The following is a 26983-nucleotide window of genomic DNA, read 5'->3' as shown; positions in this document are numbered from 1 at the left end:
TTGTACCCTTTCTGAGACCGTCGGTACCCAAGGAAGACACACTTATGAGACCGGGAAGAGAGTTTGTCAATGTCGGGATCAAGAGCATGAGCAAAACATATAGAACCAAAGACCCGAGGTGATAGAGGATGAAGGAACTGATGTGGATAAAGTACCTGATGAGGTATTTTACCCTGGAGAGTGGATGAAGGCATGCGATTGATGAGATAACACGCAGTAAGTACGACATCACCCCAAAACTGATGAGGGACATGAGAATGGAGAAGAAGAGTCCGAGTGGTCTCAAGGAGATGACGATTTTTGCATTCTGCAACCCCATTCTATTGAAGGGTATGAGGGCAAGACGTGCGATGCAACACACCATGAGATGTCAAGAATGTACGAAACTGAGTAGACAAATACTCACGTGCATTATCACTTTGCAAAGTTCGAAGGGAAGTACCAAATTGAGTTTTTATTTCAAGGAAAAAGGATTCAAAAATAGAAAACAATTCTGAACGATCCTTCATCAGATATAACCATGTACAACGAAAAAAATCGTCTATAAAAGTAACAAAATACCTTGACCCTATTGTAGAAGAAACACGACTCGGACCCCAAACATCAGAATGAACCAAAGCAAAAGGAGACATAGTCCAACTCTCAATGCGAGGAGAAAAAGAACTATGAACATCCTTACATAATTGACACGACTCACAAGATAAAGACTCTAAGTGAGAAAGACTAGGATGTAACTGTTTCAACTTATTAAGACATGGATGTCCCAACTGAGCATGAATAAGTAGTGGAGATGTCGTCGCCGAACCAACAAAAGAGGATTGTTGAAGCCGATATAGGCCATGAGATTTACATCCGAAGCCAATCATCCTCCCCGTACTCCAGTCCTGTAAGGAAACAGATGTGTTAGTAAAAGAAATGACACAATCAAGAGATCAAGTAAGTTGACTTATCGACAATAAATTAAAGGGAGCGCCGGGAACATAAAGAACATTATGAATGGAAAGAGATGAAGAAGGATGAACAATGCCAATACTCTGGGATTGAGTTTGGGAGTCATTGGCCATGGTGACCATTGGTAAAGTACCAGAAGTAGTGAGAGAGGAAAATAGAGATTTATTACCAGTGATATGATCGGTGGCCGCAGAATCAAGAACCTAAGGACCCGAAGAACGAGATACGTCAGCAAAGGAAGTATCAGCGTGTGCAATGGTAGCAGTGGAACCAGAAGCCTGACGATCCTCAAACCATTTCAGAAAGTCATTATAGGAAGGTGTTGGAGTCGAATCAGGTGGTAACTATGAAGTGGAAGCTGAAGAAGCAATAGAACTCTGAACGATCTGAGCAGCATGAGGAGGACGACCATGTAGACTCCAGCATTTATCAATCGTGTGTCCCGATTTGTGGCAATGATCACACCAAGGACGTCCTTTGCCACCCTTGCGAGGTGGAGATCCTGTGTCGAGAGACCAAAGCTGACGAGCCGACAGGAAAAGAAGAAGGCATTATCAAAACTTTGGTCGGGACACGGAGAAGAGTCGCCCAAGTATTATCCATGGTAGATTCTGTGGGGTTGCCCAAGATCTGATCACGGACATGAGAATAATATGTGTAGACCATATAAAGCCAGAGACATAAAAAATTTCTTCCGATTTTCAAGCTCTTCGACCGGATTGGCCGCAGGTGGGAGCAGTTCATTGAAGTCATAAAAAAGGCTAGAGACTGAACCCAGATAAGTTGACATTGAATCCTTAATCTGATGGACGCTGAGGATGGTCATGAGATCTTCACAAACTTGATAGAGTCGCCAAGAGGTGTTTGTAAAGAGTTGTTGAGTCTGTGCCCAAACAGCTTTGCAGGTTTTGTGAGTACGGAAGACATTCCTAAGAGATGGATGGATGGTGGCTCGGATAATACAACACAACTGTGCGTTAACCTTCTTCCACAGAGGACGATCAGCGATTTGAACATCCTCTTCAGTGTGAGTGAGATGTGTCTCATAACCCTGTCCAACAAGCCAAACCTCAATGTGAGATGCCCAAGAGAAATAATTTTTACCATCCAACTACTCGGAAGAAAGGGGTGCAGTGATATAGTTGGTAAAGATTGAAGTATCCATATGTAGCCATGAATAGAAAAATCGGACTGCCGGAATAGATGAACTGAGCTTGCTTCGGGGCAGTGGCTTGTGCAGTAGCGAGGCCGAGAGGGTGTTGTAAGAGAAGAGCAACAGCCTTGGGCCCTTGGCTTTCAACCCTTCCTTTTTTTGAAGTACTATGATAGCCTCTGTTTGATCCGTTCAACTTGACGTGGAGCCTCAACCAATTACTGAACCTGATGAATCAAATCCAGATGTTAGACAACGTCCCGTTCTTTTCTGCTTCGGTAGGGCCAGCGCTCTACTTCATGTCGATGGAGACGATTGTGCCTTCGAACGCCCCTCCGACTCCGACCACCGCTCTGATTTCCCCTCCTTCCGAGATGTGTTTGATCCGTTCAACTCGAGAGGAGGCGAGCGATCAAAGAGGCACGGGTGGAGAGGACAGTGTCGCGGACAGGACAGACGCCTGCGAGAGGAGCGGATGACTCCGCAGTGCTTGAGGACGTCAGAGGCAAAGGGGGAATTCCTTCGCGTCATCGTCGTCGGACAGCTCCTACGAGATGGAGGTCGAAGATGCAGCCGGCGTGGAGTGCTCCTGAGAGATGGAATCGGAGGCATCACCGGAGGTCGAGAAGCCCATCGCGTGCTCTCCTGGATGACGCAGCGGCGCAGAGGAAACGAAGCAGCAGCTTCTCGCCGACTTGCTCGAGAGAACGAAGAGGAGAGGCAGAGAGACGGCACGGGGAGGAAAACAAATTAGGGTTTTAACGCTCTGATACCATGTTCAAAGCAAAACGTAAATTCTCGTGTCTTGGGAATCACGAGTTAGACTTTTATATAGAAAAGAAGATATACATCAAAAGATAAAAATACCCCTATAATTATTCTAACACAACATAATATACTATCCTCTTTCAACATTATCAAAAGAAGACTGAATGAATGAATAATAAAAGATTAACAAGCTCAGCACTTTCTTCCAGCTCATATTCAACAAGAGAACAGAACATGGACAGCATAATAGATCCCTAAAAGCAAACTCAACAGTATGACTCTACAGTACACTCATGATGACAAACACCTGTCCAAGTCTACAGTAGCAACACTTATTAAAACAAATACTTCTCTAAGATGCAATTCCCTCTACCAGGCCTCTTCTTTTTCCCTCCACCTATCTCTCATTTCTACTCTCCAAGCAGGCCTCTCTCTCTCACACCATGCCAACAAACGTACTCCTTTTCCTTCCCCGAAGCAAGCTCTCCTTTCCTTGCCTATAAGAAGCCTTCCTCTTCTGCTGCTTCAGAAGGCATCGAACAATCCCTTCTCTCTTCAGCAGCAACGCAAGAGTTTGCAGTCTCTTAGTTCTGTAAGCTTTCTTGTAATTTTCTTCTGCAACCATCTATGTAACATCTATCATGTAAAGTACTGTGTGCTAGTTTTCATCTATCATGTAAATTACTGTATGCTAGTTTTCATCTATCTGGAAATTAAGGCTTGTTAGCTTGCCTATGTAATGTAAAAGTTCTATTGTACATACATTAAGATGAAGAGCTAAAATCTTCTTGCAAGGTCTCTGTCTTGTTTTTTTTTCCCTCTACTCTTGGAAGGTCCTCAGTCCTTTTATAAATAACCAGACGGTAAACAGCAACTATAAAAAAATAAATAGGGATCTGACCAACGTAAGTCCTATTCATGTGCTAGCTAAGAAAGGCCTACCATCGCCATATTCCTCTATCATAGTCGGGGCATTGGTTTTCTACTAGGTCTTTTACAAGTGAAGCTCCCTGGACAAAACTAGATAAAAGAAGTAAAAAAAGAAAACACGAGAGAACCTAGCTTTGACTTAGTATCCCTGGAAAGCCTCAAAACACATCCAAATTACCTCAAACTATAACCCTAAGCATCCCAATTCATCTACCAAACTCAGAACAACCAAAATAAACAATGGTTTTGAAAATACTCAACAAAAATATCCCTTGGACATATATATATATATATATATATATATATATATATATATATGTATATATATATATATATAGTTGTCAGATTCAGTGCGTACCTCTGTGATTAAGATATCAAAGTTGTAATATAAACACAATAAAAATTAAATAATTATATATATATATATAGTTGTCAGATTCAGTGCGTACCTCTGTGATTAAGATATCAAAGTTGTAATATAAACACAATAAAAATTAAATAAGAACTAGACATAATGTGAACATGGCAATATAATGTGGTACGGAGATTCCACTTTTATTGCACTATCTTATATTGGACGTGTGCCCCTAAGTTCTACTAACCCACACTTTTGTTCCCTCTGGTTTGGTGCGATGATAAACAGATGGATGAATTTCTCCAGCAAGGAAAATTTGATTCCCACCTAATGCAAATAAACGCCTATGATATTTGAATCATTTGTGATGCTAGACCGTCCCCTATGATTGAACTATGCTCCTCAAATTTATCTGATGATCAGTAAAAAATTTCTATCTATGAGACTGAACCAACCATCTCCAAATGAATAAAAGGTAGAAATCCGTAGACACCTGAGCTTAGTACTAACCCACACTTTTAAATGAGTCAATAGAGTCCTCCACAACAAATAAAACCTCACAACCTAAGGAGATTAACTCAAACCAATACGATATTCGCTTATGAATGAAACTTCATGAGATAAAGATCACACAAAGCTAGAGAGCTCTTTACAAAACACAATAACAATGAGCCAATTCCTAGAACCTGAGAAATGATTCCTCTTAACGAGAATAAAAAAAGATAAGCACAAGAGGTTCGACAACACAGTCACAATCTCTCTCCTTAAGAGATGCAATAAAAAGACTAGGAAGAGAAGAACTTACCTAGGAATTTAAAGAGATGAATCAAAGCCTTAAAAACTCGTTCATCCTCTTGGATTTACTACAACAGTACTAAATAGACAAGTCAAAAATGACTTTTCTAAGTTGATCGTCAACCTTGTCCAATCAAAAATATAAATGTTGTATTCAACAAGATTCCAATCAAAGGGAAAGATCCTTAATCGATTTCTAAAGTCACCCAGCGAACTATTACTTGAAGTTATTCCCCAAAATTGACCTTTCAATTGACAAAAATATTTCTCTAATTCACTAACATTTTAATCTAATATGGGGGTGCCTCCTTTGGTTACCTTTCAAGCTCCATAAGCTACCCTATGATCTAGGACCTAAAGCGCCAGTAAAAAATTATTATTCATTGTTATAAGACTTCAAAAAAAGACAAGGTCTATATAACTTAATCTCTATGTTGTTATGAAAACATCAATATAATCAATCTACTTGAGAATAAACATAAGCTTACAATGACAATACATTACACCAGTCTTCTGGTCCATGCTTGATGATCAACCATGAGTTTGAAGTTAATCAAGGCTCTGCATTGGATCCATGAAGTTGAACATCTAAGTTTGATCATCTTAAATGTGATAATCTTACGATACACCCTGCACTCAACATAAATCATCAAATAAAAATGTCTAACTTAAATCACATTATGCAATCCTCAAAACATTATGGTTAGGCATACCAACAAGGGAGGAATCATTATTCCAACATAGACCAGATGAACCACATAAGCCAAATTAGCATTATGATTAGATGAACGCAATAGTTAAACATATACTGAAGCATTACACTTATTCTGCCATTCTAATATTGCAACCAAAGAAATGAATGAAATGGATCATTGCCTTTTTCATCTCCATCCATTTTATTCTTAATATACTTCCTATTCCATTCAATTCTATTCATGCATACCAAACTAATGGAACAACAATTTTAATTGATAATTAGAAAGAAGAAAACTAAATAGTTCAATTTTATCAACATAGAGAAGATTAATACACTCAATGTCATGTGGAGATGCTCAACTTTCTGAGAAAAGTGTTTTCCGTTCTCCTATGTTTACAGATCACACCCTTCTTCACGCAATCATCCCCATCATTAGTTGTCTATCCACGATGAGATATTATAACTTAGAGTCCAACATATATGGCTATGGCACATTCCTAATTCCTCAATAACCCATTTATGTTCCTCCACTTTGGAGTCATTTTACTTGTTGACCTTGACCCTCAATGGATGAGAGACAACGGGCATCATCGAACTGAAGATAAGGTGGTATCCTTGACACCATCTTGAGTTGCTCCTCCATGCCGATTGGAGTTGATCCTCACAAACCTCACTCCTCATTTTAAATCTAGAAAACCATCTAGCTATTCATATTGTTTTTGTTGGTACAATTGTGCCCCAAGTGGTAAGATGTGATCTTGAATTTTGACGTTTGGACAAAGGTTTAAGTTAAACCTTACTTTGTTATTTTGATATGTGTGTTTGAGTGTGCAGGAAATACAAGAACACACAAAGTTTGAAGAGTTTGTTGCTTAGCCTGATCAAGTTGGCATGTTTAGTGGTTTGGAGGTTCATTGAGATTGGATTAGGATGATAGGGGACATCCAAGAGACCATAAGACAAGGAGCAGTAAGGTGGTGCTGAAGCAGCTCTAGAGCATTGATTTGGTGTAGTCATGTTGGCAACTCAATAGCTCGAGGTCCATATACAGTGAAGAAGTTGCACGAGGCACTCAAGGACCACAAGATTAGAAGCATGAAAGCAGTGGATGACAACCCTTTAAGGTGGACTACATAAGCATAAGACATGAAGGATGATATGTGAAGGAGCCGAGGGACCAGCTACATTTGAGAAATGTATGACCCAATTGTAGATGACTAAAAGCGAACTCAAGTTACAATGATAAGACTCCAACGACTTGAGTGTTGAGTAATATATATCTCTAGGGACAAGGGCAGAACTCATCATAGGGGCACTACAAGAAATTCAGTAATTTACTTCACTAAATACATTTAGCGACAAATTAGAGATCAAATTGGTCGTTATTTTCTTTGTCACTAATTTTTAACAACCGCATGTAATAGGTCGGTTGCTAATTTAGTGACGATTTTGATTTGGTTCCTAAATTTAAAGATTGAAGTATAAAGTTTGATCGCTAAATTTATGACTATTTTTAATATATCGATCACTAAATTAGTAATAAAAATTTAATATTCAATCTTTAAATTAGTGACCACTTTTAAAATAATTGATCACAAAATTGTGACTGCAATTTTTTACATTGGTCATTAAATTTGCAACAAAAATTAATAATAGCCATCTCTATTTATTGAATCTGGGCACCCAATACAACTTTACTTTTCTTTGAACCTATATACATTTACAATATTTGCACCAAATTATAATTGCATTTATCATCAACATTATAATCATCAACATCACAATACAAATATTTATCCAAAAACATTCATAGAGTTATAGTCCAAAACCAATGTACATGTCAAGCAGTTATAATCACATCACAATGCATAAACATGTTTGAAAAGTTTAATCTCACCACACATTGTTTTAAAATATTTAAAATACTCAAACAATTATATATAATCTTAATTAATGTGGGAAATAGTGGATGACCACGGTGAAAGGGCGGAAATGATAGTCAAAATAACGTGACAGTCAAAAGTCAAAAGTCAAAAGTCAAAGGGAGGTGGCAGTTAAGGTTAAGGACTACGCGTCCAGGTAGTCCATTCCTCTAATCCTGGCTGGTTTTATGTCGGTCGAACATCCAGAGTTTAGTCCCCTTCTCCTGAACATCATCCCAATCTTACTCCGGCCGACCTCTTAGCCGATCGGACCCCAAGGCTTAGTCCCCTCACTTCTCATGGGCAGGGCTCCCAATCTAATCCTAACTAGCCTCTTAGCCAATTGGACCCAAGGCTCAGCCCCTCTCTTCTGGGCACTATCCCAGTCTTACTCTCGATCGACCTCCTAACTGATTGAACTCCCAGAGGGTCAACATTGTCAGGGAATCGCAACAACTTGTCAGAAACTAATAGAAATTCGTCAGGAAATATTCTAATACTTTGCCACATACAAACCGCGGAACTTTCCTCTACCCAATGGAAGTCCGTCATACATCTTCTTTCATCCGACACCCCTGACATGCGACATATGCCTTATGATTGTGGAGGTTACAAAAGCCAGTATAAAAAGGGAGGTCCTCTCCGTTGGCCTAGATAGTAATCTACTTACGTGCACACATTTAGTGTTCTTCGTCTTTTTTCGTTGGGCCTCTCTTCTGACTTAAGCGTAAGAGGATCAGTGCTAAGGACCTCTTCCCTGGTTCTCGCTCTAACGCTTCCAAGTGCTTGGTTGGTGGTGCTTGCAGGGTCGTGAGTACTATCAACGATCCTCTCCCCCCGACCCCAGATATCCTCTCTTTGTCAACGTTCTTGCCCTTTGTCAACGTTCTCGCCCTCGTCACCGATATCCCCATCTGACTCAACTTCCGGACGGAATCATTAATCTTTACCTACTGATTAGTAGATAGGGTCTTCTCGAAATCAAAAATCAACGTAGAATATTCAAGAAAAGTAAGGATCTAATGGATGATACAACATCAAGTGAGACATAAAATCTTGCATTGACTCCTCTAATATCGTCCTCTAATATCGTCACCCAAGCTTTCAATTCTACATTATCCACCTTCAACTCTTGCACATCAACAGATGAATAACTAGGACAATCCCTGACTTTAGGAGTAAACATCACATATGGAACACAACTTTTGTCTAAAATCCAAGGTCACAGAGGCACCTCTTCTTCATCCCACCAGCAACCTCAAAATATTTGTCATTTATGACATTAGCTAATTTGGAAGGTCAACAATAGAAGCTATACATCTTCTTAAAAAATTAATTGAAAAATATCGGGAGCAGAAACAAGATTTACACATGGTATTCATTGACTTAGAAAAAGCTTATGATAGAATCCCAAAAGAAATTATATGGAGAATTTTAGAAAAGAGAAGTGTTAGCGTAACATATATTGAACTAATTAAGGATATGTATGAGGATGTAATGACCAGAGTAAAGACTTCAGGCGGAGTAACTGAAGCATTTCCAATAAAGATAGGGTTACATCAAGATCAGCTCTAAGTCACTATCTTTTTACACTAATTATGGACGAACTCACTGCGCACATTCAAGACACAGTACCGTGGTGCATGTTGTTTGCATATTATATTATTTTGGTAGATGAGACACGTGAAGGAGTAAATGTTAAACTAGAATCTTGGAGGGAAACACAAGAAGGGAAAGATTTTAAGCTTAGTAGATTAAAGACAGAATATATGGAATTTAAATTTAGCAATATTAGAAGTAATGAAACAATTGTTAAGATAGGAGAGGACAAGTTGCCCGGAACCGAGAGATTTAAATATTTAGGATCATTTTTGCAAAATGATGGAGGGATTGAGAGAGATGTCTTACATAGAATACAAGCAGGATGGGTGAAATGGAGGGGAGCGTCGAGTGTTTTATGTGACCGTAAAGTACCTCTTAAACTTAAAGGTAAGTTCTATAAAATCGCAGTTAGACCTGCTATGTTATATGGAGCTGAATGTTGGACTCGAGCACATGAGCAGAAGATGAGAGTTGCAGAGATGAGGATATTAAGGTGGATGTGTGGACATACGAAGATGGATAAAATAAGAAATGAGAGCATTAGAGAAAAAGTCGGAGTTGCATCTATTGAGAAAAAACTCTGAGAGACACGTTTAAGATGGTACGGACATGTACTTAGACGACCAATAAATGCTCCAGTTAGACGATGTGAAACTATGATAAACATGCATATCAAACGAGGAAGACCAAAAAAGACTTGATTAGCAACAATAAAACAAGATAAAATTTATTTAAATATAGATGATGATATAATAGGAGATAGAGCTCAATGACGTAAAAAGATTCATACAGCTGACCCCACCTAGTGGAAAAAGGCTTGGTTGTTGTTGTTGTTGTATGACATTAGCTAATCAAAAATATGGCTCCCCCTCAACAATAAGAGATGCCTGTGTAACTCTTGCAATAATATTATCCTATGTAGAAAAAAAATACCCCTAATGCTTGGCACAGATGGTAAGCGCATAGTATTCTGTCCGAATCAAGCAGGGGTCGATCCTAGGGTTCACCGCCTATAGAGGCCCCGCCATGCCCTGACCACATGTACTCCTGTTGACCCTCCCTCCCTATGTCATGGGGTCATTGTAGGGAGCCCGTTAATGTGGCGGTTCCACATTCTATGTAGAAAAAAAATATTAATGTATAATATATAAATAATTAAGCAAGTTATTGTTGGTGGATTCTACATCACCAAAGAACATCCTAAAATGGTTTTGGTGGGATGTAATTAGGGATCTTTGTAAGCTAATGGGAAACATTTATACTCAGCATTGTTTCTGGTGGTATTGGGAGCAGTGTTGCCTAGTCAATAACCTCAAAACTCTTTCATAATTATGTTGGACCAACAACCACTATATTATGCTAGCCTCCAAGTGGCACAGACCAGAGGTCTTTAATAAGGCAATCACATAAAGGTAAAAAAAAGTTACTATGTGATGAAAGACCTAGGATTCTATGAAGAGAAGTATACTCAAAGGATGCCATTGTAGTTTAGAATATTGCTTACATGAGAGACAAAGATTACAGGTAATAAGAACCTGGAAACAGAAACGATAAAGGATAATGCACACACACAAAACAAAACAGAAGGCTCTAAAAAAGTCATAAAAGCAGTCTTAAATGGACTGAATATGTGGTGGAAAAAGTATGACAAAACTCAAAAGAACTAGCATAACTTGCAACATAAGCACAAAGTACAATAATCCACTTACCAAAATGTTTGCCCGCAGATACAGGCAACAAGATTGCGACCACCATTCTTTTCAACAGGCTTGTGACACTTTGGACAAGGCTTTGTGTTTATTGTTATCCAATTAACGGTTTCTGAGTCATCCTGGCATTTATTTGTCCACAGCTCCCACATAAGCACAAAGTACAATAATACACTTACCTAAATGCTTGCCCGCAGATACAGGCAACAAGATTGCAACCAGACAACCACCATTCTTTTCAACAGGCTTGTGACACTTTAAACAAGGCTTTGTGTTTATTGTTATCCAATTAACGGTTTCTGATTCATCCTGGCATTTCTTTGTCCACAGCTCCCACAGCAAGCATGAACAAGGTCAATGTGCTTCTAATAAACAAATGAAACATTACACAATAAGTGAACAGTACAGTAAACACCTTAAGGAGAAAACACTTAACGAGCACGTCGTCCCTACGGCAGAAAGTTTGGGGTGTCGCGCTCAGAGCCGTCGCGCGCATCCCGGAGCCCCTGGACAGTGGCGGCCGCGCAATGCGGTCACTGGGTGCCGCGCGATGCAGCCACGGCCGGCGGCCACCCGATCCATCGCCGCGCGATCGCTCGCCTCGCGCGTTTGAGGACGAAGACCTGGGATTGTTACCGGGCTGGTAGGAATAGGATTAGGGCTGTGAAATGTCAAAAAATAATAATAAAGTTAAAATATTAATGACCTAAATTTTTAAAGAGTCATTTACGATTCTTAAACAAAAATTGGTTATAAAATAGATATTTATTTTAAAATTCAATTATTAATCATATAATAAAATAAAAATAATATAATATTAATGACGGAATGACTTGGCTCCATGTTAATTAGAGATCAAAATTTTTAATTGATTTTTATTTAATAATTAAATTTTAATTTGATCACTAATTTTATTACAAATGATGTATTTTTTATAGTGGGATTTGAACTTAGAGATGAAAATAATTAAGGTCACAGTTCGTGCATGAGTCAATTTGTAATAGTACAAGGTGAAATCTGTCATCCCAACAACTCCACACGGATGGTCCCATGATCATATGTGAAGAACTAATCGGGAAGCTATAGTTGTGCATGAGTCAATTTGAAATCAAAACTCTAAAGTTGTGATAAATTAAGATTTATGATTTAAGTAGTTGATGTCTTCGTGCAAAGTAATTTTGATGTTCCTAAGATATTAGTGAGTTTTTATCAAAATTTATTGATGATCTTATATTATTCAGAATTTTTAAATTTTGATATGATCAAAATTAAGAGAATTTTAGGAACTTTCAGTGGTGCTGGTTAGTAAGTATGACAGACTTAGATCTTTTAATGAATTTATGTCGAATTGTTTGGAGCTTGTGAAGATTTCAAAAACTCATATCTTTCAATCTATGATGAGAAATTCAAATCTTAAGGTACAATTACACTTATAGGAGACTCTCAATAGTGTAATGATCTTAGTTTAAAATGATTTTGATGTTTTTATTGGCATCAACAAGTTTTAACCAAAACTCATTTATGGTCCTACAATGTTCAAAATTTCAAAATCTTGATATGGAATAGAGTTCTAAGAATCTTTTGGTGGTGTTGATGAGTAAGATGATAGAGTTAGGTCCTTTAATAAACTTGTGTCAAATTATCTTAAAGTTATGAAAATTTTAAAAATCTACATCTCTCAATTTAGATTGAGAAATTCAAGTTTGAGGGCATGATTGCACTTAGGAAGCTCCCAGGAGATCTTGATTTGAAATGATTCCGATGTTCCTAAAGTTCATCAACGAATTTTGATCAAAACTCATTTATGACCCTATAATACTCAGAACTTCAAAATTTTGACATGGTCTAAACTAGGAAGTCTTAGGAATCCTTTAGTGATGTTAATGAGTACGTATGACAAACTTAAACCCTTTAATGAGCGTATGTCAAATTATATTAAAGTTGTGAAGATTTCAAAAACTCATATCACTCAATTTAGGTTGTGAAATCCAAGCAAAAGGGTATGATTACACTTGAGAGGCTCACATGAGTGTAATGATGTTGGTTTGAAGTAATTCTAATATTCCTAAGGTCATTAGTAAATTTTGTCCAAAACTTATTAATGGCCTTAAACGCCTAAGAAATACTTCAAATCAAGTGCATTACCTTTCTTATATTATCCTAAGTGTAACCATGCCTTTAGACGGATTTCATAGCCTAGATAGAAAGTTGTTGATTTTTGAAATTGACCTAAGTTTGAAATATTTTGAGAATGTAATGGTCTTGCTACATAATGGGACGACAATTGAAGAGACAGGCAATCACTATTGATTACAAATCAAGCATAAGAATTTTTTTTAATATATTGGTGAACTTGACTATTATATAGCAGTCGACTAATGTATCTTTAGTCGACTGCTCATGAAGTAGGAAAATAATTGAGAATGACAATATATTTAGTAAATATAAACATTAGATATGCATTTTAGATATTATGGAAACCTACGTATCTAGCTTAATAAATTGTCGAAAAGAATTAGTAACTTTCAACTAATGTTGTCTACATCATTAATGTGTTTAAAAAACTCAATCAAATATTAGTAGAGCCCAAAAGACATGATCAAAGGATATTAATTAATTCATATAAGGACTAGAACAGCTTGATCATGCTTCACTCTAATTCATATCACAACAGTGCTAAGAAAAGTTATATAGGCATGCACATGGTGTTCATCACCAACCAACAATCCAAGCAGGCATTAATATCCCCTTAACAAAAGATCCAAGTACATCCCGAGTGCTCGATTGGGTTATGCTCTCAAGCACCCCGAGTGCTCGACTGGGTTACGCTCTTGAGCACCTGAGTGCTTAACATAGTTACACTCCCGAGTATCCCGAGTGCTCGAGTGGGTTGCACTCCTGAATTCCCGAACATAACTTGAGGTTGTGAGGCAGTTGTAGTTATTATAAACCATTTGCATCGATTACAAATGGATGAATCCTTCCGTATAGATGAAAGAGGTGGATCCTTTTGGAAAAGGAGAGATAATTATTCACCTCTCTCTCTCTCTCTCCGTATGTGAGGTAATGATATTTGTGTCATAGGAGGAGGATGATAACATTATTCTCCGTTAACTCACCCGTTTTTAACTATCTTTTCTCTGGAGTTTGAATTCAACATTGGAGAGGGGTCTCATCGAGGTCTTTCTTGACTCCCTTCTAATCATTTTCTTGTGCACAATTTATCAGCAGTCAAGGCGTTGTCCTAATCCTAGTTCGACAGTCAACCTCTTCTTTGTTGTCGTTGACCTGTCTGAACTCTTCATTTGTCATCAACTCATCCGGATCTCAGTCAGATTAAATACCAACATTCTATAATTAACTAGAAAGGAGGAAGAAGAACAGGGAATACAAAGAATACATATACAAGCTATGAATTTTAAAGTGTTTGCTCAATTTTGCTAAAAATAGTGTTTTTTTCATCTGATTATCACATTTTACATACTAAAAAATATCTTAAACATTGTAATAAATTTATTTGCAAAAAAAGCCATGCTTATATTCTCAACAAGAAATAGGCTAAATAAAATGATCCATGTATAAGGGTTGTCGACTGATCTGTGTACAATGGTCTGTCAACTTGGGATGCTATTTTGCTAAGCCCTTGAGTTGTTCAACACTCCACCAGCAAGCCATGAATCTGCATTCATAGAGGTATTATTGTTTGCTCCATCTCCCTAAACAAGAAGCATTTCAGTATTTATTTCAAGTACAGTGGATAACCATATATAACATAAGGGCCTCTTTTAAGTAACCTATTATGGAAAGTAGTAGAATTGAATTTGAAGATCAACCAATAGCTACAATGCACCTATATCTTGTATAGTATTTTCCATCGGTTTGCCATTGCCTTCACCCCCAACTAACTAGAGAAGCACCTGAGGGATATCCCAACAAGGTAGTGTTCTAAAACATTCTCCACAGTCTTTATATCTTCCCTTATGAGGGTAGTCAACCATAGGTTGGATAAATTTCAGTGCAATGCCCTCTAAAAGTTGCTTATTGAAGGAGAAGCGGTTGACTCAATACTTAGTTTATCTATGTTGAGATAGATGAAATTGCTAGAGGGGGGGTTGATGTACGTAGATTATACATATGTTTATGCATTACTTGTCATACATTTACTTGCATTTCATGAGCATGATTTATATTATCACACTTTATTTCATTATGATTATTGTTTTTTTACTTCTTTAGTTGGAAGATATGGTATTTTTTGTATATTAACTAATATGATACATTTTTGGAGTACAAATGGAGCATATTGCACATTTGAGCGATCATGGAGAGAATTCAGCAAAGCAAGGTTGTGCCTTATTCAGCTAGACATGGTCGTGTCAACCAGATGTTCCAAAATGCCACACAGTTCGACCGTGCCTCCCAAGCACGACTGTGCCTCTTCCTAGTGCTTAAAATAGAAAGTTACACGGTCTGGTAGTGTCTCACAGGCATGATGATGCCTCTTTCCAGGGCTCAAAACAGAAAGTCACACAATCCAACCGTGCCTCCCAGATACGATCATGCCTTTTCCCATGGCTCAAAATAGAAAACCACACGACACAACCATGCCAAAAAGACACAGTCATGTCGCTTCAAAACAGTCCGTGTGATGGCCTTATAAAAGGGCATTGAGATCCCCCCTTTTTGTGTGTGTGTGTGTGTGTGCGCGTGTGACTAAGCTTTCTCTTCTCTTCTCTTTCCGATTTAAGTTGTTGATTGCTATATTCTATGTCTTATGGTTGTATTTCATTTTCTATGGAAGATTCTCTGGATTCTAGGATGTAGGATGGAAATATGATGTAATGTTAATGTGTGAACTATATATTTGGTCATTTTCTTGTTCTATGATATGTTTATACCTTATTCTTGTTTGATTGAATGTGTGTGTTGTATGTGCAATTAGATGTGAAGGATTGGTCACCATATAGAGAAGATGCTCTAATTGTATGACAGGAGCCCTTAGTGACAGAGGATATCCTTTTAATCAGATTTTCTAGAGTCATCACCTTGAAGAGGAGGTCAATTCTCTGGAAGAGATTAGCTAATTAATGTTTAATGAGTTTTTTTTTTCTCAATTAATATTAGTAAGTGACTTGTGTAATCTAGACTGTATGAACTGGGGCCCTCATGTTACAAGGGTATCCCTTTAATTAAACTTTTTAGTATTACCTCTTTACTTAATAGCATTAAAAGTGGTGTAAATACTCCGGTGTAATCTTCATAGGTCCATACTGATAATTTAGTTAGAATCCCTACAAGTGTGTAAACATGGAGGTAAGGAGATGAACAATAGATAGGACATCAACTAGCATTATAGTGAAATTGAAATCCTAAAATCATCCCCCATCCAACTTCTCCCTTTGACTGCTTGCCTTCCCGTGACCTTCTCTACTTTAGGTCCTCTCTCAAACTTTTATCTCTTGCTCTGTCAACTCTCTCTATTTATCTCTCGTTGTCATTACTATACACAATCTCGATCGTCTAGATAACTTACTTTGCAAACTTAGTTAGTGTTTAATCAATCGTCCGTGTGGATTGATATTTTTATTACTTGATGACATAACCATGCAATTATGGTTAGACAAAAAGTTTTTGATGTTGTTGCCAGAGACTATTTTCGATTGACATTAGTTGATTTGTAATTTAGTTATTATAGACTCTTTTCCTTTTGTTAATAAACTCTGCATTTATTCTCTTGTTAATAGTTTTGCAATTCAGTTTTCTTTCCATAAATTCTGAATTTTCTTGTTTGCAAATAATTTTATTTTAGAATTCGACTTTAAAGGAGATTTGACTTTATTCTCTTGCATGTGAATGTATAATATTATAGGAAATCTTTTACCTGTCAATCCTGAGTCTAACAGAATATGAAGCACATTCCATTATGGTAATCAAACTTCTGAAAGATTTTATTGCTTCCCTATCTAGAAGAATACTGGATCTTATTGTACCTTCATAGATTGATGCTCATAATTTCATACTTGATCTTGCATTTATTTCTAAGATTCAAGAAGATCAATTTGGAGGGTCATATTATGAAAATCTATATCCACATCTTGTGGAATTTTATAAATATTGTAATACATTGAAATATAAAGGGGGTCCGGCAGACACCATTTGGCTACTATCATTTTCTTTTAGCCTTAGAGATTCAACCATAACTTGGTTAAACACTCTACCGCTTAGAAGTATCAAGACATGGGATAAATTAGAATAACGATTTTTAAACAAGTATTTTCTATTAAGAAAAATAACCTACCTGAGGAATCAAATCACGAGCTTTGAGAAAAAAGATAGAGAGTCATTATGAAGCATGGGATAGATTCCTAAACTTGTTACAGCAATGTTCACACCATAGTCTAGAAAAGTAGTTGATTATTCATATATTTTATATTGTGATATATTTTTCCAACATGACTCAATTGGATTTAGCTGTAGGGGGCTCTCTAATGAATAAGAGTTTGAGTGAAGCATATCATTTGATTGACTAGGCAATGATAAACCATTCATGAATGGTCAATAGAAAATTTAATGACTCTCTCACTAAAGATTCCTAAAGTTCAAAGCTTAGAAGCAAATTTAAACATCAAAGAGGAGCTATATCCGATGAACAGTAATGTTGAAAACCTTAGAGAAAGGGTCATCCAATCTTAGCATGAAATATTCAAGCAATTAGATGACAAGATGGAGAAATTGGCCTTATAGTGCAATGAATCCCTAACATGGGTATTAGACAAATTGACTGTTTCAACGAAAATAAATCTTGATAAGTGTTGTGATGAAGATGTATGGAGAAGTTGCAGTGATATGGAAGAAGTACTTCTTCAAACATTAGAAGATCCCTAGAAGGCAAGCCTGATTTATGGAAAGTCAGAAACTCAAAATGATGAGTTTAGAGAGTTTACAGAACATGAGCAAAATATAGAAGATGCTCTTTGCCAATCAAAAGAGTACGAGCAAATTAAGACACTTGAATAAGATCCACTTATACATGAAATTATGTCACCTTAGGTAGAACTTAAACCTCTTTCTTCTAATCTCATATATGAATTTATTAGACCAAAATCTACATTTCCAGTGATGGTCAACGTAAATTCGAATGAAATTGAGATTAAAAAGTTACTCGAGAGCTAAGCTTGCATAGGAAGGTAATTAGATATACCATCGATGACATTAAAGAAATCAGCCCTTCTGTGTGCATGCATAGAATCCTTTTGAAAAATGATCATAAATGCTCAGCTGAACATTAGAGAAGGCTAAATCCTAATATAAAAGAAGTGTTGAAGCTATTAGATGCAAGAATTATTTACCCCTTCTCTAATAGTGAATGGGTAAACTCAGTGCATATGGTTTCAAAAAAGGAGGGATAACAGTGGTTAAAAATAAGAGCGATGAATTGATTCCAACTCGAACAGTTACTAGATGATGTATGTGCATTCACTATAGGAAGTTGAACAAAGAGATTAAGATCATTTCCCTCTTTCCTTCATTGACCAAATGCTTGGGAGGCTTACTAAGCACATATATTTTTGTTATCTAGATGGATATTTTGGATTTTACCAAATTCTTAAACATCTTGATGATCAAAAGAAGACCACCTTTACATGCCCATACAAAACCTTTGCTTACAGAAGAATGTCTTTTCGTCTTTGTAATACTCTCACTACTTTCTAATGTTTTATGATGGCTATCTTTTCAGATTTGATTGAAGATATAATGGAAGTTTTTATGGATGATTTTTCTGTGTATGGAACTAACTTTGATACATGTTTATCTAATTTATCTATAATTTTATGGAGATGTGAGAAGGTAAATTTAGTCCTAAATTGAAAGAAATGACATTTCTTGGTTAAAGAAGGAATTGTTCTTAGTCATAAGATTTCTGAATAGGGAATTGAAATTGATAAAGTAAAAGTTGAAGTAATTGAGAAACTTCATCCACCAATAAATGTGAAGGGAGAAAGGAGTTTCTTAGGACATGCATGATTCTATCGACGCTTCCTAAAAGATTTGTCAAAGATTTTCAAACCTTTAGCCAATTTACTGATAATGAATACTAATCTATTTTAATCAAAATTGTCTAGTTGCTTTTGGTAGGATAAAAAATCTTTGGTAATTGCCCCTATAATGCAAGCACCGGATTCGAAGCTTTCATTTGAAATCATGTGTGATGTTAGTGACTATGTCGTATGGGCAGTGTTGGGGCAAAGAAAGGAAAAGAAATTGTATGTCATTCATTATGCTAGCAAAACTCTAGATGACGTCGAGATCAACTATGCTAGTATAAAAAAAGAATTATTAGAAGTTGTCTTTGCATTTGATAAGCTTAGATCGTATTTTGGCGAGATCAAAAGTGATAGTTTATACAGATCATGTAGTCATTCAATATTTACTTAACAAGAAAGATGTTAAACCATGACTTATCATATGGATATTACTACTTCAGAAATTCAATTTAGAAATCAGAGATAAGAAATGGGCAGAAAATGTTATGGTAGACCATTTATCCAGAATATGTCAAGATATACAAGGAAACGTGGATGACCATTTTCCCATTGATGTCTCTTTTCCAGATGAACATCTTTTATTCATCACTAGCTTGAATATTCCATGACATGCAGATTTTGTGAATGATCTTGCTTGTGGAGTTCTTCCACCAAATCTCACCTCTTAGTAGAAAAAGAAATTCTTCACAAATGTTAAGTATTATGTATGAGATGAACTCCTACTTTACAAAAAGTGTTGTGATATAATCTACCGAAGATATGTACCTGAGGATGAAATTAAGCAAATCTTGCATTATTGTCACTCATCACTTTATAGGGGACACCCTAGATTTGTAAATATAGCAACTAAAATTCTACAAGCTGAGTTCTTTTGGCTCCATTTGTTCAAAGATACACAGGAATACATGCTATCTTGTAATCGATATTAGAAAATAGGCAATATTTCTAAGTGGCATGAGATGTGTTTGAACTTTATCCTTGAAGTTGATATCTTCAATATTTGGAGAGTTGATTTTATGGATCATTTCCTTCATCATGTGACAATAATTATATCCTAGTTGATGTAGATCATGTTTTTAAATGGGTAGAGGCTATAACCTCTCCTACTTGTGACACTAAAATTGTCATTAAGATGTTAATCTTTCCTAGCTTTGGAGTTCCCAGAGCAGTTATCAGTGATGGAGGATCTCACTTTATTGAAAAATAATTTGAGAACTTAGTTAAGAAATACGAGGCAAGTCATGAAATTGTAATGCCATATCATTTGCAGACAAATGGCTAGTAGAGATTTCAAATAGAGAGATCAAAGGTATATTGGAAAAGACGGTATCCATATCCAGAATGGATTAGTCTCTGCAATTAGATGATGTTCTATAAGTTTACTGTACTACTTACAAAACTCCAATTGGAATGACACTATTTTGTTTGATTTATGGAAATCCTTGCCATATTTTGGTAGAATTGGAACATAAGACCTATTGGGAAATTCAATGACTCAACTTTGATTTGAAATTAGCTGGAGAAAAGAGAAAACTTCAACTTAATGAATTAGATGAACTAAGGATGGGTGATTATGAGCATGCAAAGTCTTACAAGGAAAGAACAAAAAAATAGCATGATAGACACATCGTGTGAAGGGAATTTCATGAAGGAGATGTCGTGTTGCTATTCAATTCAAGCCTAAGAATGTTTCCTAGAAAGTTAAAATCATGATGGTAAAGACCTTTCAAAGTTTAAAAGGTATATTCATATGGAACAGTTGACATCCGGAGCAAAGAATCAAGATCTTATAAAGTGAATGGGCATAGATTCAAAAGATACTTCTTAGGATACATGTTGAAGAAGAAGAAGAACAATATTTTTCCGAGCCTTGTCCTCCAGATTGAGCCAAAATAACGGTCGATCTTGTGACCTTAAACGAATATTTTTTGGAGGCAACCCGAGAGTTTTGCTTTCTATTTTCAATTTCTTCTTTTTGATTCTCATTTGACTTTACTTTTCCTTATTTCAGGGCTACAAACCTACACAAGCTGCCCATGGTGCTTACCATGAGCATGGAAGGCATTTGAAGAATATTTGAAGGCAGGTCTTGCCCAAAAGGCATGACCATGCCTCATAAGCAGCAAAGTCTAGAAGTTGTCACCGTAGTGTTGTGTCTGACAAGCACAACCGTGCCTCTTTTGAAGGAATCATAGAAGCCATGGTGTGGCCGTGTCTTCTTGACACGACCTTGCCAATTTTAGAGTAGGCTATAGAATGTAATGTTGGATCATAAGAGTCAAGAGAGGGGGGATGAATCTTGCTCGATTAAAATATTTTTTGTTCATATTAGTAAAACCAAATAGAGATAAGCAGCAGAATAAAGTAAATACAAGAGACACGTTCGATTTTAATTGATTTGTAGCCCAGCTGACTGCTACTCCAAGCCTCACGATACTTGATCACTTTTGTTGGCATCCACTAAATGATTAAATTGTACAAGTAAAAGATGCAGTTACAATAATATGCAAGTACAATGAATATACCAATAATAAATGAATGCAATGAAGCATTGGCTGTCAGAGCATCAAAGTAGTTGGAGCTTGCACACGTAATAGCAACAGGAACAGAATGAAGCATAGTGAAAAGTTGTTGTTGGCTTAGAGCTCGAGGCCTTCTTTTATAGACATGGTTTGGTCGATTGAAAAACCGTTTAGTCGACTGATCCATTCAGTCAATCAAAGTCTCTATTTGTCGACCAAACTCTGCTAATTTCCTTATTTGTTGTGATCTGAATCGGTCTGCCTGTTTTCCCTTATTTTTATCGATCGACTGATCCTGCTAATCAGTTGACCAAACCTGATTTCCTTTCTTGTCTTCTGCAGTTACCAAGTATGGATTAGTGGACTAATAAAATGTATCAATCGATAGATAACACTTGTGTTTCTAACTTTTGCAGAACTCTGATTGGTACCATGCAACATTGGCTAGATCAGTTAACCAATCTCGTTTATCAGTCTATCAAACCCATGGTTAACGTAATTTTTGCTTATTTGCAACATAGAGTTAGCACATGCAATAATAATAAACCTGCAAGATAATATTAATACAAATATATAGTATGCATGATTAAGATAGTAAGAACTGTCTTAATCTCAACTTAGAAATCTCTGTTGGTTTCTTCAGTTAGATCAGTGCCTAGGATTTGGTCCCAACTAGGACACAACCTCTCTACACCTTCTCTAGAAGCTTACCTCAACTTATCTGCCAAATATCAAGTCCTCAAACCTATTTAGACTTTAACCGCTTAGTATCAGATCAACCTGTCAGGACTTCCACTTGATTCGATATCAGGTCCTCTAGACCTATCGAATCCACTACCATATGTCAGGTCCACTTGATCCATTTAGACTTTCTGTCTAATTTTCATAATCTGCTTAGATTTTCCTTACCTAGTATCAGGTACAGCTGTCCTACTAGGACTTTTTAAGTTAAGCATCCTGTATACTAGATTAATTCATTAGATAACAACAAGATTTAACTTGAACCTTTGACAACATTAAAACATAGGTTCGATTATGATGCTCTATGCACTAACATGTAACACGACGTGATCATGTCTTTTTGACATGACCATGCTAATTTTTGAGGAGTTCACAGAAGAAGTCACGACACAACCGTGTTGGCGCCATCTATGGGAACACACCTAAATTCGGAGCCAAGGCGATGGAAGAAGCTGGACATCAACATACCATGACGCTCTCCCAAGAAGAGCTCGACACGCTCATTCAGGCGCGAGCAGCGAAGATAGTGGAGCAGCAACAAAAGTCTCACGCCGAGCGGTTGGCACAGCAGGCCACCTCAGCATTAGGGGGCTGAGCGACACTAGAAGATCGGCTGGGGCAATTTTCTATGTGGGCGCAGAATAGAGGACAGACTAGCACGCCAGGAGAGGCACCAACTGCCCCTATTTCCTTCCATCGGGCCCTGTTCCAGACTCCGTCCGAGTTGGCCCAAGCCAACCAGGGATCATCCGATGAAGCGCCCGTGCGGGAGGCTAGGAAAGGAAAAGTGCCTCGAATCGAGTCATCCCCCGAGCGGATCAATCGCCAGTTCTCTGAGGTGATTCTACAAGACCCGCTCTCGAAGCATTACGCTCCGCTAGCGATTGGAGAGTACAATGGTACAACCGACCCGGACGACCACCTCGATAAGTTCAACAACCCCGCTACTCTTCATCAATACAGCGACAGAGTAAAATGTAGGGTCTTCCTCATCACCCTGTCCGGCTCCGCACAACGTTGGTTCCGGAGGCTACCGGACGGATCGATTCGGAGTTTTAAGGATTTTCGAACGGTTTTCCTCCACCACTTTGCGAGCAACAGGCGCTACCAAAAGACCAGCGTCAGTATGTTCTCCATGAAGCAGGGGGTCGGAGAGACTCTCTGAGCTTACATCCAGCGATTCAACCAGGCCGCTCTGGACATTCCTGTAATCTCATCCGAGACCATGATGCACGCCTTCACCCAGGGCTGATGGATGGCGACTTCTTCCGCTCGCTCATCAGGAAGCCGCCACATGATTATGTCCATATGTTGAAAAAGGCGAGCGAATACATCAATGTGGAGGAGGCGCAAGCGACCCGTAAAAAGGAAACACCGACAGAGTTAGCAGCACCGGCTGAGCGGAGGCCTCAAGCCATTCATCAACCACCCAGAGGACCCTGGGTCGAGGGGATGAGGCCACATCAGGAATCAAGACCACACGCTATCCAACACGTGGAGGCCGAACGACCTAAGCCGAGAGGAAAGGTATGGACTCTAATGTTTTGTTCACTTCATTAGTCGGCAACCCATAACACCCGTGACTGTCGAAGTCTCACCTCGATCACTACGCCAAGGAACTATCGCCGTCGATCGCCTTCGCCTGACCGACATCATAATCATCAAAACGTCGGACGGCGAATAGCCAGACAGTCACCCGAGCAGCGACATCTACACCAACCAAGAAGCAACCCCCGAGCCTCCCAGGAGTGAGCTAGACCGTCTACTCGGGAGGAAGAAAATCGAAGCAACACCGCTCGGGGGGAAATCAACATCATCGCTGGAGGGCCAACCAGCGGAGACTCCAACTGAGCCCGCAAGTCGTACGCCCGACGGTTGGAGATCCATGCGGTAGGATACAACCTAGAGAAGGCGAACATGTCTGAGATCAGCTTCGGCCTCTGGCGACCTCGAGGGAGTTGAAATACCTCACGACGACGCCCTCATTATCCGAGCGGTAATAAACTATACTATTCATCGCATCTTTATTGACATAGGGAGCTCGGTCAACATCATCTTCAAGAGGATGTTTGACCAGCTTTAGATCAACAGGGCTGAGCTGCTGCCTATGACAACGCCCCTGTTCGGATTCACTGGTAACGAGGTTCAGCCAGTCGGCCAGATGAAATTGGTCATTTCGCTCGGTGAAGAGCCGCTCAGAAGGACGCGAACTACTAACTTCATTGTAGTGGATGCGCCCTCGGCGTACAACGCCATTTTGGGCCGACCAGCCCTCAATGAATTCCGGGCTGTCGTCTCAACATTCTATCAGAAGATCAAGTTCCCTGTCGAGGACCAAGTGGGAGAAGTCAGAGGCGATCAGTTGACAGCGCGGTGCTGCTATGTGGAAATGGTCCGAGCCGAGTCGAGATCCGCTTGGAAGGCCCCCCAGATCGAGGTAGATGCTATAATTGAAAGGCCTCCCACCTTAGTTTATGAGGAAAAAAGAAGAAGTGCAGATCCGGGATGGCCGACCGGAGGCCACCACCTTCGTTGCATCCGACCTGGAAGCCGACCCGAAGGAGGAGCTGATCAGATGCCTACAGCGCAACAATGACATCTTCGCGTGGTCAACACATGAGCTACCAGGCATCTCGTCGAGCGTCGCACAACACGAGCTTCATGTCCGACCGGACGCTCGACCCGTAAAGTAGAGGAAGAGGGACTTCAGCGCGGAGCAGAATGTCATCATCCGAGCGGAAGTTGAGAAGCTTCTGGAAGCCAGCCATATACGGGAAGTGCAATTTCTGAGCTGGCTCGCGAATGTGGTGCTGGTCTCCAAGCCGGGTAACAAGTGGAGAGTCTGCATCGACTTCCGGGATCTGAACAAGGCATGCCCGAAGGATTTTTACCCTTTGCCCCGGATTGATCAAATGGTGGATTCAACGGCTAGGTGCGAGCTGATATGCATGCTGGATGCATATCAGGGGTACCATCAAGTGCCGCTCGCCCATGACGATCAGGAGAAAGTAAGCTTCATAACTGCGGACGACACTTACTGCTACAATGTGATGCCGTTCGGATTGAAGAACGCAGGTGCTACATACTAGTGGCTCATGAACAAAGTGTTCCGGAAGTAGATCGGGCGAAACCTGGAGGTATACGTTGATGACATACTTATTAAATCAATCCGAGCGGTCAACCTTTGTGCAGATATAGAGGAAACCTTCGGGACACTGAGGACATACGGGGTCAAGCTAAATCCCTAAAAGTGTCTGTTCGGAGCAAAAAGTGGGTGCTTCCTGGGGTACATCGTGACCGAGCGGGGCATAGAGGCAAATCCCAGTAAAGTGAAAGCGCTGTAAGACATGCCACCTCCCAGAAATCTGAAGGAAACTCAACGCCTTACGGGGCGAATAACTGCGCTATCCAGATTCATCTCGAAAACCGCCGACCGGAGCTTGCCCTTTTTTAAGATTCTGCACTGAGCCGCTAAGTTCCAATGGGACGCAGAGTGCGACAAAGCCTTCGAAGAGCTCAAAGTATACCTCAATTCCTTACCTGTGTTAGCCAAGCCAGTCGCCGGGGAAGCCCTTAGAGTTTACTTGTCCTCGACTGAATATGTCGTCGAGTTGGCTCTTGTGAGGCCGGACGGTGAAGAACAGCCTATGTACTTCTTGAGCCACATACTAAAGGGTGCTGAGTCCCGCTACACTGGTCTCGAGAAGTTAGCCTTTGCGTTGGTACTCGTCGCTCGAAGGCTCTGCCCTTATTTTCTAGCACACACGATCGTTGTGATGACGAATATCCCCCTTGGAAGGGTCCTTCTCAATTCAGAGGCGTCCGGTCGGCTAATCAAATGGACCACAGAACTTAGCGAATTCGACATACGGTATCATCCCTGGACGACCATCAAGGCGTAGTCGTAGGCAGATTTTGTCACTGAGGTACCAAATCCCGAGCCCGAAGCCACTTGGAGGGTGTACGTGGACGGATCGTCCACTCGACAAGGAAGTGGGATCGGTATGCTGTTAATCTCCCCCCACGGGGAACGGATGCATTTGTCCGTATGGCTGGATTATTGAGCGACCAATAATGAAGCAGAGTATGCGGCGTTGATAGCAGGCCTGCAGGCCGCTCGACATGTGGGAGCCAACAAGGTCTTGATTCATTCAGATTCACAGTTGGCTGCTCAGCAACTCTCGAGAGCGTTCGAGATAAGTAACGTCAGGCTCAAGCTTTATGTGGAAGCCTTCGAGAAACTGAAGGCCAATTTTCGAGAGGTGCTCATGCAGAAGATTCCTCGAGCGGAGAATCAGGCTGCAGATGAGCTGGTTAAGCTAGCCAGCTCGATATCACCAATTGTCATCCAACAGTCAACCGAGCAGGTATCTCTGGTCGCCCACATCGACCAGATGGCGTGGCTCACATTCCCAAATGACTGGCGGACGGCTATAGCAGAATTTCTGAAGTCAAGGGCAACACCTTCCGATCGGGAGGAAGCGCATCTGCTAAGGAAGAGAGCTGGTCGATTCGTCCTCATTGGCGACCAGCTCTACAAAAAAATGTTCTCCAGTCCTCTGCTCAAATGTGTTCGTCCGAAGGATGTGGACTATATTCTGCAAGAGGTACACCAAGGCTCTTGTGGCGGGCATCCGGGCGGTCGCTCGTTAGCGAGAAAGATTCTTTTGGCTGGCTACTTTTGACCAACTTTACAGGAGGACGCCGCTCAGACAGTCGCCACGTGCTTATCTTGCCAGAAATACCATAAGTTCTCACATTGCCCCGCGGAGGAGTTAAAGACATCCACAGTG

At 39.4% G+C, this 26983-nt stretch overlaps 1 long non-coding RNA gene across 6 annotated transcripts; it reads right to left on the bottom strand.

Annotated features, from left to right (window-relative positions):
- Nucleotides 1-570: 570 nt before the first annotated feature.
- LOC122028144 lies at nt 571-11542 on the bottom strand. Of its 6 annotated transcripts, none has more exons than XR_006124654.1 (4): nt 11336-11542; nt 10883-11247; nt 5441-5582; nt 3059-3497 (listed from the first exon to the last, which is right to left on the bottom strand). It is a non-coding gene; the product is annotated as an uncharacterized LOC122028144 (long non-coding RNA). The 6 variants fall into 6 exon arrangements; XR_006124658.1 differs by having other exon boundaries at nt 5441-5513; XR_006124656.1 differs by lacking the exons at nt 3059-3497; nt 5441-5582 and adding an exon at nt 571-884.
- Nucleotides 11543-26983: the final 15441 nt, after the last annotated feature.

This window comes from Zingiber officinale, chromosome 10A (assembly GCF_018446385.1).
Source record: "Zingiber officinale cultivar Zhangliang chromosome 10A, Zo_v1.1, whole genome shotgun sequence".
In the NCBI taxonomy this organism is placed as follows: Eukaryota; Viridiplantae; Streptophyta; class Magnoliopsida; order Zingiberales; family Zingiberaceae; genus Zingiber; species Zingiber officinale.
The sequence above is the reverse complement of the archived record's forward strand: the minus strand, read 5'-3'. Positions and strand labels throughout refer to the sequence as shown.